This window comes from Garra rufa, chromosome 25 (assembly GCF_049309525.1).
Source record: "Garra rufa chromosome 25, GarRuf1.0, whole genome shotgun sequence".
NCBI lineage: Eukaryota > Metazoa > Chordata > Actinopteri > Cypriniformes > Cyprinidae > Garra > Garra rufa.
In genome coordinates, this window is record NC_133385.1 from 14350155 (window position 1) to 14364540 (window position 14386).

Here is a 14386-nt window from a genome sequence, read left to right on the forward strand (position 1 = left end):
CAAAACCACAGTTAAAATCCCATGTTGTTACCACAAATGTCACATCTTTCAAAGCCACCGTGACCACAGCTCTCATGACAGTGACATCTTCATTATCAGAGATGCTATTTCGAACCCAGCGAAAGATGATCTAATTAGCTCTCCCTGAAAGCGCTCATAGACTCAAACTTGTGCGTTAAGTTGAGAGAGGTAAAGTGTGGGCTCTCCAAACACTGGTAGCCTGCTGTTAGCTCATCATGATCTGACCACGAGGCTCCCATTTTGCCCTAGGCATCTGCCTTAAAAGCTTAATATAAAATATGAATCACAGCTCCAGGAAGACAGATTCAGACATTATTTTCATTCATTTTCATGGTTCCTAAAACCTGCTGGTCTCCAAACAGGAACCGTTTACGTCAGAGGCAGGATAATGTCTGCACCAAATGAAGTTTACAGAACAACAACAGCTCTGGCAGGACTGATGCAAATCATGCTACATCCTCTTTATTTTAGCTGTCGGTTTAAAATACAAATATTTAAATGATCCAAAATACATATTTAAATAATATAGAATGCAGTTATTTAAATGACATAAATACAAATGTTTAACTGATGAAATACAAATATTTTAAAATACAGATATATCAGATTAAAATTATTTAAATTCTATAAATATTTGAATGAAATTAAATACAGTTAATTCAATAATTAAAACATATATTTAAATAATATGGAATTAATTGTGTACATGACCCAAATACAAATGTTTAAATTCTATAATAGAAATATTTAAATGATAACAAATTCAAATATTTGAATTATTTAAAATACAAATACTACTGTAAAATGAAAATTATTAAAATTGTATGAATGTTTAAATTAGATAAAATACAATTATTAATGTTATATAAAACATATTGATATTACATAAAATATTTTTATTTATTAATTTGTATTTGTTTCTTTATAAAGCATTTGTCTAAAATGTAAGGCCATATATATATATATATATATATATATATTATATATATATATATATATATATATATATATATATATATATAACAAATAAATAATATAATATAACATATTTTTATTTAATTGTGATTTTATATTACATAAAATGTTATTTTAATTTATTTGTGTTAAAACATTTGTCTAAAATGTAACCCCAAATTAAAAATAATAGTAGATATACTGAAAAAATACATACATATATATACAACAAAATTCTAATATAATATAATATAATATAATATAATATAATATAATATAATATAATATAATATAATATAATATAATATAATATAATATAATTTTATTTTATTATTTGTTTATTTATTTGTATTTTTATATTACATAAAATGTGAATATTTATTTGTATTTATTTCTATATAAAACATACGTCTAAAGTGTAGCCTGCAATATTTATGTATAATGAAAAATTATAAATAAACTATATATAAAAAATTTATATAATATAATGTAATTTTACATTACATAAAATATTTTTATATGTATTTATTTGTATTTATTTCTATATAAAACATCTGTCTACATTTTAAATGAAAGTAAATGATCTAAATTGTTCAAATATTTAAAATGAAATATTGAAATCAAAACTAAATTATTTAAATGATTAAAAACACCTATAATTTATATAAAAGAAAAATATTAGCAAATATATATGTGAATGAAAATGTTGCTTTAATCTTATGATATCAACTTATTCATTGAAAAGAACTCAACAGAACAATTTGTTAATGAAATATTAAGCTACATCTATGTCTAAATGTATGATTTTTAGTAATAATAACTTAAATTTACCCAAGAAATATTGTGAATGAATTATATAAACTGCTTTTATGGTGCATTTTGAAGTATGAAAGCTCTAGTCCCTATTCACTGCAAAGAAAAAAGATCAATACAGTAAAAAATTCGAATAGGTTTGTAAAGACATGACGGTGAGTAAATGACGATGGCATTTTCATTTTGGTAGAACTTTAAAAGTTAAAGAATCGGTCAATGTCCAAAGTAGTTAAGGCCTTCGAAATGTCTACAAATCAGCAAATGATCTTTATTATCCCTGACCTTTATCTCTACAATGTTAGTTTGTGTGAGGGGAAAATAACAGAGAGAATCAGTTTGTGAGATCAGCTGTTGTCATGACAGATGAGAGATGCAATTTAATCCTGCTTAATACTGCGGAAATTTTATTCTGTCTACTGGCCATGGATGGCTTTAGATTACACTCTCTCTCTCTCTCTCTCTCTCTCTCTCTCTCTCTCTCTCTCTCTCTCTCTCTCTCTCTCTCTCTCTCTAAACCTGAGTGCACAGATGACGTGAGAAAAGGATTTATCTGTTCAGCGTCTCTCTGTTGTCTCATTGTGTTTTGTTATTGTCGTGGACAGCTGATAGCAGCTAGCATCTCTCATCAGTGATAAAGTCTGCCATGGAGACTTTCTTTGCTCACTTGAAGGAGGAAATGACAGTCTGCCTCTGCGAAACAAAGCCAGTTCTGTTTGGTTTGTTTAACAGACTGGTTTTATGAGCCGCTCACATACACAATGAGATCAATAGAAATCAAAATTGAACCTATTTGCTTTTCTAATGCACGTTCCTGATCTTATGGTAAACGATTCATTGGTTGTTATTGCAGAAAAGTATAGTTTCGCTTTGTACTGTTTAAAATATAATATCTATAATAACATGTAAAAATAATAACATAATTATAATACAATTTTTACTTTATTGAATTTAATACAATATTTCCCCCAATTAAAAACAATATTAGATATAATGAAAAATAAAATAAAATACAATAAAATATATAAGTAAAACAAATTTCTAATATATATATATATATATATATATATATATATATATATATATATATATATATTGTACTTTTATATTACATAAAATATTGTTATATTTTTATATTTATTTCTATATAAAACATTTGTCTAAAATGTAACCTGCAATATTTATGTGTAATGAAGAAAATACATAAAATATATTTAATTTTTTTAAATAAAATTAAATATATAAAACTTTGAATATAACTATAAATATATAAAATATATTTTATTATTCTTATATTACATAAAAATACTTTTATATTTCATAGCCTTACCGCTAGATGTCACAAAAATCTACACACTGCACCTTTAATTTATTTGTAATTATTTCAATATAAAATCTTTAAAATCTAAACAAAATCTAAACATAAAAATTAACAATGGATTAAAAAGATTAGAGAAAACATGAAATTATTTTTATGAGAATAATTACTTTACTGAATATAATAGAATAGAATAAAAATAACATTATGTATGATAAATAAAATATATAATATAATATATAATAAGTTTTAAATTTTATTATTTCTATATTACATAAAAATACTTTTATATGTATTTATTTCAATATAAAACCTTTTTAATATAATATAATATAATATAATTATAATTTTTTTACAGATTATATTATATTATATTATATTATATTTTTTATTAATAATATTAATACATTTTATTAATATTGCAGGTTACATCTTAGACAAATGTTTTATATAGAAATAAAAAAAATTACATAAAAATACTTTTATATGTATTTATATGTATTTATTTCAACATAAAACCTTTTAATATAATATAATATAATATAATACAATATAATATATTTTTTATTTATTTGTACTTTTATATTACATAAAATATTTTTATATTTTTGTATTTATTTCTATATAAAATGTTTATATTTACTTTTGTATTTATTCATTTATTTGTAATTATTTCAATACAAAATCTTTGAAATCTAAACATAAAATCTAAACATAAAAACTAACAATGGATAAAAAATTGAGAAAACATTCAATTATTTTTTATGAGAATAATTACTTTACTGAACATAATAGAATAGACAAAAAATAATATTAGGTATGATAAATTAAGTATATAATATAATATAATTAATTTAAAAAAAAAAATTATTACATAAAATACTTTTATATTTATTTATATGTATTTATTTCAATCTAAAAACTTTTAATATAATGTAATATAATATAATATAATTTAATATAATATAATTTAAATGTAAAAAAAAAAGAAGATTTATTATAAGAATAATTTATGCCACATACATTCATAACTTTAGAGAAAAGCTTTCATCCAGCTTAGCAGCAGTTGCACACACAGCACAGTGCATGTTGATGTATGTTTCTACACAACCCCACCCAGCACTTCCCTCTTCAGCTCTCCCTTGATGAAACAGCCAGCTGGGTGTTACATAACCACTGCTTTCTGAGTTCACATATGCACCTATTTTCCTGCTCCCGTGTGCAGTTTCTCCCCCTTTAATCATGTGCTGTAATGCACACAAACGCACACAAAACAATGAAGACATTCAGAAATGTTATACGGCACTCTGCAACATGCATAAAACTGTCAAATTTAACATTTTAATTGCGAGTATGAAGGTTATACCCAGGCCATTTCAGACATCTGGAGAAGCACATTAACTGGGATTTGTTTCTCAGGTGTGTCATGGTTTAACGTACTCTACTCAGATAAGTCTTAATTTTATATATACAAAATGTGTGTGTGTGGAGGTCAAAGGTCATCACCCATGGTGGTTTAGATGTAAGATCACATTGTAAATGCTTAAAAAAATAGCTTTGAAAGGTTTATGTTGGGCATCATGCATCATGCGAATATCTTACAATGAAAGCAATGAAATGAACTACACGCACATGCATTTTAAAATCTACAATATCCTCCATTTTTAATCTTGTGGTAGCCACACATTCGACAACACGCTTTTAATACTATCGCACACACAGAGACAGATCGGGAGGGATAAATACAATCTAAGAGGTCCATTAAGCTGAAGAGGAGACGTGCGTCTCATCCACGTCTATTTCTGAGCTTGGAGGTGCACATATTACTATTACAAATTCCGGGTTATTGATTGATTCCTGTGCTTTGCAATTCAGCAGCGCACACATAAAACATGCTGCGTGAAGGGTTATCGAGATCTCCAATAGCTGACGAGACTCCATTTGTAACATAGCACTTGTTAACTGAAACGACTCGTGTTTATGCGCTTTCAGCATTACAGTGTTAACTCTAGATTAATTTGTGTAGTGTAGATGATGAGATTTGGTGCAGATAAGCAGGTGTGGATCGCCCACTGTCTCGTGGATAGCATCATAGCGCTAATGGCAACCAGAGGTCTGTATCAGTGGGAGCCATTAGGAACACGCTAAGTCTTATTGATTTTTTTTTTTGACATGACGGGGGTCACAAAATGTCCTCGTATCCATTAACCAAATGATACCCTTTGCGAGGCCTAAGTTAGCTTTAAATGGTAGGCGAACGAGAGCGAGTCTGTAGATAACATGAGGTATTTTATCATCTCTGATTGCTGTATCATTTTAATTTAAAGTAATAATCATGATTCTGAAGCAGCTGGATTTGGACCCCAACATTTGTGTTTGAAAATACATGGGCTGGTTTAAAAAAATAAGTAAACTTCAAGCAATTTCATAATTTTTCCATCACAACTGGTATTAGACAAAAGATTAAACAAGTTATTTCTGTGAGACCAGTTGTGGAATATGGAATTGTAAATTTGTAAATTGTTTTCCAACTACTCCGCCCTCTTCATCTCTCATTGGCCAAACAAACAGCTGGCCCCTCCCCAAATTACATGTCACTTTTTGAAGACATCAAACAACAAACTGCTTGTAGCCCAACTCGATTTAATGAGAAAATATAAACGTTTTATGGTTTGGTGAACTAGTGGCAATTTTTTTTGAATTTGTAGAATTTAAGTCATAAAAAACAGACTTTTTTTTAGGGGAAAAAAAACGAAGCATGAAAGTCCATCGATAAACGTAATCCTTAGTGGAAGGCAAGAAGATTGTACAAAACACAAATGAGATACCAATTTTTACAAATCCACCAAAATGTAAAATAGTTACGAATTACCATGAAAGTGTGTTGTGTAGTCTTCAGATATTAAACTAGGATACAAGAACTTTGATTCTTGTTGTTGGTTGAGCCTGTTGCTTGTGTGTTTTTGTAAAATCTTCTTGCCCTCCACTGATGCTTAGGATTAGTGGACTGCGAACTGCTTATAGTCCAACCCGATTTAATGAGAAAATGTAAACATTATTACGTTTTGGTGAACTGGTGTCAAATTCATTTGAATTCTTAAAATTTGAGTCATACAAAAAGAGACTTTTTCTAGGAAAAAACTAAGCGGATTTACCAAAACGTAAAAGTTACGAATTACCATGAGAGTGTTGTAGTCTTAAGATATTAAACTGGGATACTAGAACTTTGATTCGTGTTGTTGGTGAACCTGTTGCTACTGTATAAATCCTGCTGCTCAAACAAATAAAGCATTGTTTTGAAAACGTCACTTTTTGAAGAAATCAAACTATGAACGGTTTACTTATAGTCCAACCTGATCTCAAGAGAAAACGTAAACATTATTACGTTTTGTTGAACTGGTGTCAAATTTGTTTGAATTCATAGAATTTGAGTCATACAAAAACAGACTTTTTTTTAGGAAAAAACTAAGCATTAAAGTCTATAGCTAAACCCAATCCTTAGTGGAGGGCAAGAAGTTTGTACAAAAACACACATATGAGATTTTACAAATTTTTACGAATTCACCAAAACGTAAACTAGTTACAAATTACCATGAGAGTGTGTTGTAGAGTCTTTAGATATTAAACTAGGATACGAGAACTTTGATTCTTGTTGTTGGTTGAGCCTGTTGCTATAAATCCATGCTGCTCAAATAAATAAAGCATTGTTTTGAAAACGTCACTTTTTAAAGATATCAAATTACGATCATCTTATAGTCTAACCTGATCTCACAAGAAAATGTAACATATTTTACGTTTTGGTGAACTGGTGTCAAATTTGTTTGAATTCGTGGAATTTAAATTGTACAAAAACACTTTTTTTCAGAAAAAACTAAGCATGAAAGTCCATTGCTAAACCTCAGTGGAGGGCAAGAAGTTCGTACAAAAACACACAATTGAGATTGTACAAATTCACCAAAACGTAAAATATTTACGAATTACAATGAGAGTGTGTTGTATAGTCTTAATCTATTAAACTAGGATACAAGAACTTTGATTCATGTTGTTGGATGAATTCGTTTTGAATTTGCTGCTCAAACAAATAAAGCAATGTTTTAAAACACCACTTTTTGAAGACATCAAACTACGAACTACTTGTAGTCCAACCTAATGTATTGAGAAAATGTCAGTGTTTTACATTTTAGTGAACTGGTGTCAAATTGGTTTGAATTCGTAGGATTTGAGTCGCACTATGAACATTACACAAACAGACTTTTTTAGGAAAAAAAACATAAATTCACCAAAACGTAAAATAATTATGATAATTCCGAATTACCATGAGAGTGTGTTGTATAGTCTTAAGATATTAAACTAGGATTCAAGAACTTTGATTTATGTTATTGGTTGAGCCTGTTGCTATAAATCCTGCTGCTCAAACAAATAAAGCATTGCTTTGAAAACACCATTTTTTGAAGACATCAAACTCCAATAGTTGTAGTCCGATTTAATTTAATGAGAAAATGTAAACGTCTTATGTTTTGGCGAAATGGTGTCAAATTTGTTAGCATTCATGGTATTTGAGGCGTACAAAAACAGACTACTTTTTGGAAAAAAAAACTAAGCATGAACATCCATCGTTAAACCTAATCCTCAGTGGAGGGCAAGAAGATCATACAAAAACACACAAATGAGATTGTACGAATTCTTACGAATTCCCCAAATGCAAAATAGTTACGAATTACCATGAGAGTGTGTTGTATAGGCTTGAAATATTAAACTAGGATATGAGAAATTTGATAATGCATCATGTTTCTGAGTTACACATGATGTTTAATACAAAATATTAGCATAATATAATCAGACAGGCGTTATTTTGTAAATTGAAAATTGATTGGATGTTGTAAAGTGAGTATTATGTACCAGAATGGAGTCAGACTGACTGCAAATTTGTTAAAAGTGGCTCCATACAGCCTCAGTGACCTCAGCAGAAAAGGAAAATCATTTCAAGAAGATAAAGTTTTGCTCTGATTAATAAATGATGAAGACAAGTCACAATAAATATGTCACAATAAGAACAGAAATGCACATTAAGAAAGTCTAATTTGAATTCCGCTATGGCGCTAATTTGCCTGGTTTAGTAAATCTGGCCTCAAATGTGCACTCTAACACATGCCTAAGATAAAACATGGTGGCTCAACCTCTTCAGATGGATTTTCATAGATAAAACCATCAATGGCCATGAAATATCTTTGTCCGAATGCATAATTATTCAATTAAAAAGCAGCACAAAGGAAGTAAATCACAGAGGCTCAGGGTGAAAATCCGCCATGTTGATCTATTAGGGAGAACCCTGCTGTGAGCAGAGCACTAGTAAAATATTAAAGAGTCTGCAGACATTCATGCACTTGCTAAATTCAGCAACATTTCCTTCAACGGCTGACTATTAATACATATGTATGTTTTATTTATTTCTAATTCTGTTCGTTATTCAAAGAAAGCTCCTTACTGACATGGAAGTTGAGTATTTGTGATGCGTAGCGAGACGTATTAGCGCTTCATTGTGGTGAAGTTGACTGTGACACCTGTCATCCTCTTGACAGATAAACAAATGAAAAAAGAGGTTTAATCCTCTTTGTTTCAGAAAGCTAGTTCAAACAAAATCAAGGAAGACAGAGAGAAAAAGAGAGCTCTTTTTGCAGTATATTAAAGCGTGAGTTTCAGGGACGTTCTGCTCCAGCATTTTTTTCTGCTTTCTCCTGAGATTCACTGTCCAGAAAAAAAGCTTCTCTCACAAACATAAAACACAAGCCAACTGTAAGGACTGCAAAATTGGCATTACATTAACTGCCAATGCTAGGCTGAAAAAACAGAGCTCTTTTGCACAAGCTCACATTCAGTTTAGTACATGTAGCTTAGTTACAGATGAGCAGTAGATAAAGACAGGTTAAAAGTTAGTGGTGAAATTGACACTTGAAGTCCAAGTTTAAGCAGACAGTACAAATAATGCTATTAGATTGGGCATCTTTACCTTTTATTTGGGTCATTGTAGAAAACAAAATATAGTTTTGCGAGGAAATGCGAGGAAATGCTGTTTAGCAAATCTAAACAGGTGGAGCTGGGGAGGTGGAGGGTTTTAGAAGAACTCTGAAAGCATGCTGCGAACTGCTCTAGTGAATGCTAACCAGCCATTTAAATGTAAAGCAGCAATGTCATTGGCTGTGTATGCAACTTGAACCAATAAGCTTGTGCCAAGTAGCTTAACGTTGTGAATATCATCAGTTTGTCATCAGTTAATGACCCATCAGGCTGCGCCATCTAGTGTTTCATGACAGAACTTGGCATTTGTCATGGAAATTATTCAAAATACAGCAAAATGTTGTTGCTTTTTAATTATAGTAGTGACACAAGATAAAGTTTGATTTGACCCATTGACCCGTCATTAAGCCTTGTCTTAAATATTACTTTTACAAATGATGTCTATGGAGAAAATCTGTGCATTTGAATACTATCCTGCCATCCAAAGGCAAAGTGCAGTAACTACTCCAACACTGAAACTGAGAAAAATGCCTTTAAAGTTTTCAACAGCTAGTCAAACATGTTGACAAAATTGTACCAGGAGATTTTGCCACAAGACAAAACAGTTGTCACAAAGTCCATTTTAAGCCTTAATTCAATTCTGAACAAATGTGTAGTTACTGCGCTTTGCCTTTGGAGGGCATTTATTTAGAATACAGCAAAATGTTGTTGCTTTTCATTTATAATAGTGACATAAGGTCAATTCTGTCTGAGTAAGCAACAGTAACCAATGGGGGTGGAGCTTAGCGAAGATTTTAAGAGTTCACCTGCCTATCTCGTCCTGGTGGTTAATGGTAAACAAACTTGGCTTGCTGTCCTTGACAAAGACTTGAACCTAAGGCTTGGCTTGAGCTCTACGTTCAAACCCTCATTGTGGTACTACATAGAGGGATGAATAACAGAAATAGAGGAGGAGCTGGGGAGGTGGAAGGATGCTGGAAAAATTGTCGCTGGAATGGTGCAATGCCTACTGCTTATACAGCAACCCAGACTCAACAGTAATTACGTACTTTACTGCGGGTTTTGCGGCAGTTTTAAATTTTTTATTTTAGTTTTTTATTATGTTGGTACAGGCATGTATTGCTGTGTTTTTTTTTTTTACGCTGCTTGAGGTAAGTATTGCGGCTGTTCAGAATTCAAATATCCGACTAGTGTCGCTAAAGGTTAATGCTCTATCGTGTTCGAAATATCCCCTACACTAAACCAAACCCTAAACCTACTCTAAAGTGTTAACAAATGCAAAAGTGATATAAAAATGCATTTGTTGATGCAATTTCCTTACTTAGATTTGAACAGTTTTGAATAAGCGTGGTTTCATTGGGTTCGTACTGAAGCTCTTTATCACTCAAGTGGAACGCTGTATGGTGTAAGCTATGGAGCTGAATTAGAAAACTCATGCATGTGAGGCTGTACATGTGACGACAATGTTTTAAGAGTATCAGTTTTCAAATCGCGCAGAATGTTAAAATGGTTATAAAGTCATAACGTAGTATTCTGCAAGTTATTGTGTGAAAAATAGGCTTTATTAATCAAAACTTTGTACAATCATGCTTTTTTAATTGAGATTTACTGCCTCTAGTGTTCATTTCAACTGGAAACTGCAGTGATTTGTACGTATAGGTATGCCTTAAAGGAGAAGATCACTTCCAGAACAAAACTTTACAGATAATTTACTCACTCCCTCGTCATCCAAGATGTTCATGTCTTTCTTTCTTTAATCGTAAAGAAATTATGTATTTTTGAGGAAAACATTTTAGGATTTCTCTCCGTATAGTGGACTTCTATGGTGCCCCCAAGTTTGAGCTTCCAAAATGCAGTATAAATGCCTCTTTAAAGGGCTCTAAACATTCCCAGCCAAGGAAGAAGAGTATTATCTAGCAAAATGATTGGTTGTTTTCTAAAAAATAATATATATATATATATATATATATATATATATATATATATATATACTTCTTAACCTCAAACGTTTGTCTTGTTTAGCTTTGCGTGAACTCTGTGCATTCCAGTTCATGACAGTTAGGGTATGTCAAAAAAACTCCCATCTCATTTTCTCCTCCAACTGGGTTGGTACTTCTGCGGTGATGTACAATGATTTTAAAGTTAACCCTAACTGTCTTGAACAGAAAGAGTTACACAGAGTTCACGCAGAGCTAGACAAGTCGAGCATTAGAGGTTCAAAAGTATATAGATTGTCCATTTTCCAATTGTTTCACTAGATACTCGGCAGGGATCGTTTAGATCCCTTTTGAAGCTGTATTTAAACTGCATTTTGGAAGTTCAAACTCAGAGGCACCATAGAAGTCTAAGGGAATTTAGACTCCACTAATTTTTTTTAAAAATAGCTAAGATATTCATTAAAAAAGCAAAGTTTTTTTGCTTTTTAGAAATGAGTGTCGTTCCAAATGAGCAGATTCTGTGTGGGTCTGGATGTATCCATTTATTCATTTGGGAATTGTGTGCCATTTTGAAAAGTCTGAGTATTTGCCAACTCTACTTTGGAGCTCTACACTCATATCTGGCTGTGGAACATTTAACACTATAGTCCAAAAATGAGTTTTGTTTCTGCTAACTCAAAGCAGTCTCCAAGATTTGTTTTCGCCCTGCATTCCCTCGCCGCGAGGTGCCTCTAATAAGTCATATTTCTATAACATGTTTCCTGCCTTTGATTGCAGGAATACACGGAGGAGCAGTGTGAAAGCCACAGAAGACAGCTAATGATCCAACAAAATCTGGGAGGGTGAGTTGGAAATGGTTTTTCTAGGTTTGCTTGACAGGTTAAGTTACCAACATGAATAGGTTCACCTGCAGTTGCAGAGTAGCATTTACTATACAACTAGCTTCATTGTGAGCAATTAATGAACAGTTTTTGTATCTGAGAAAGGCTATAATGGTTCTTCTGGTGCCTGTGAGACATTTAGAGGATATAAATAATGCATATGTTTTTATCCATTGCAAGGAGGTCCCCCACCCTTCGGTACACAACTAGCACGCACACAATTTATAAATACACACTACAAACACAACTTGCATTCGCCCACACATTTCTGAACACACATGCTGGAGTGCACTGAAAGTGATAAACATCAATTTTGTAGTTTAATCAGTTCACACGCTTGCATCATTGCACATCTCATTTTCATAAACTTAATGATGCTTTTCATGTCAAAAAGAGAAGACCAAGAGATTTCTCTTGTATTCTGCGAGTACCTAAATACTCTGAAAAAAATAAAAAATAAAAATAGCAAAAGCAAGTTTCGTAATGCTTCCAGCAAAACTTCTTTATGCGATTGATGATCGTTCTACTTTCCGAAAGTGGTGACGATCGTGCACTTTATCATATTAGATTATTGCATCACTTAGTCGCTGCGGGAGAAATATTTTCACTGTGTATTGATTATGTAACTGCTTCCAAAATCTACTAAGCAGCAACCAGATGCGCATTGATTCATTCTATAAACGGAAGCATCATCGAAACGCCTCAATGTCTTCAGTTACAGTTTATTTTAAAGAAAAACTCCCTTTAGTTGAGTTTCTCTGCACTGAAAGCCTCTATGATCTTCAAACATGGTTCTCCCCTTAAATATTTAATTAAGTTTTACTCTGCAGAGAGCTTCAATGTGCATTGCAACCTCTAGTATGGACTTTAAAGGAAAAACAAAGCAGAAACCATTTGATAAACTATATCATACATAAGACAATAAACAATCAACTTTCTTACCGTCAAATTATGCTGACTATGCACCAAAATAGTCCCTCTTTTTTTTTAAAAATGTAAAAACTTGCAGTCCCCCAAAAAGCTGAGTATCCTCTAATGACGGCCTGTGTTCAAACATGAGAGAGAGGGATCATCCAGACAGCCAGCAGAGATGCTGAACAGGAAGATTAGAATGCGAGCGCTCCCACTCGCACTCTCCATCCCTCCTCCCGATCCGTTCATTATAGGAGGAGCTCCCTGAACACGCCCAAGCAACTCACAATGGTAGCGTCCATCCCTACCTCTTCTCCTCGCTCACTCCCACATGTGCCAAAGCTGAAGGGAGGGAGTTGCTACTGTTTGTGATAGAGAGAAAGAGAGATGGAGGGAGAGATATTTTGTAGAGAAAACAGGAATGCACATCAGGGAGGAAGAATTGGGCTTGGCAGATGGATAGTTGCTGATGGGAAGGGGGAGGGGGGTCTCCGCTTTAGAAATGACGGATGGGTTTGGTTAAGTGGAATGGGATGAATATGCAAAACACTTGACAACAGCTAACCTGAGCATTTCACTTCTGTAACTTAAAATCTATCTATCTATCTATCTATCTATCTATCTATCTATCTATCTATCTATCTATCTATCTATCTATCTATCTATCTATCTGTCTATCTGTCTATCTGTCTGTCTGTCTGTCTGTCTGTCTGTCTGTCTGTCTGTCTGCCTGCCTGTCTGTCTTGCTTTCTGTCTGACTGTCTGCCGTCAGTCCATCTATTGTCTGTCTATCTATATCCGTCTGTCCATCTATCTATTGTCTTTCTGTTTGTCTATCTATCTATCTATCTATCTATCTATCTATCTGTCTGTCTGTCTGTCTGTCTGTCTGTCTGTCTGTCTGTCTGTCTATCTGTTTTTTGGTTTTTCGCTATCTATCTATCTATCTATCTATCTATCTATCTATCTATCTATCTATCTATCTATCTATCTATCTATCTATCATCTATCTATCTATCTATCTATCTATCTATCTATCTATCTATCTATCTATCTATCTATCTATCATCTATTTGTCTGTCTGTCTGTCTGTCTGTCTGTCTGTCTGTCTGCCTGCCTGCCTGTCTGTCTGTCTGTCTTGCTTTCTGTCTGGCTGTCTGCCGTCAGTCCATCTATTGTCTGTCTATCTATATCCGTCTGTCCATCTATCTATTGTCTTTCTGTTTGTCTATCTATCTATCTTTGGTTTTTCGCTATCTATCTATCTATCTATCTATCTATCTATCTATCTATCTATCTATCTATCTATCTATCTATCTATCTATCTATCTATCTATCGATCTGTTTTTTGGTTTTTCGCTATCTATCTATCTATCTATCTATCTATCTATCTATCTATCTATCTATCTATCTATCTATCTATCTATCTATCTATCTATCTATCGTCCATCTCTCTATCTGTCTAGGCCTATCTCATGAAAGGGAAATGCATCACTATTTTTAACATATTGCTTACCAACTGCAGTGCTCTCACCTGG

The 14386-nt window shown here is 32.3% G+C and overlaps 1 protein-coding gene across 1 annotated transcript in view; it reads right to left on the minus strand.

The window, feature by feature from the left end:
- The window catches only part of sv2bb (synaptic vesicle glycoprotein 2Bb), a 42253-nt gene extending 29188 nt beyond the window's left edge, over positions 1 to 13065 (minus strand). Inside the window, exon 1 of the mRNA XM_073831948.1 lies at positions 12879 to 13065. The gene's annotated coding sequence lies outside the window, so the exon portion shown is untranslated. The remainder of the gene's footprint in view (positions 1 to 12878) is intronic.
- Positions 13066 to 14386: the final 1321 nt, after the last annotated feature.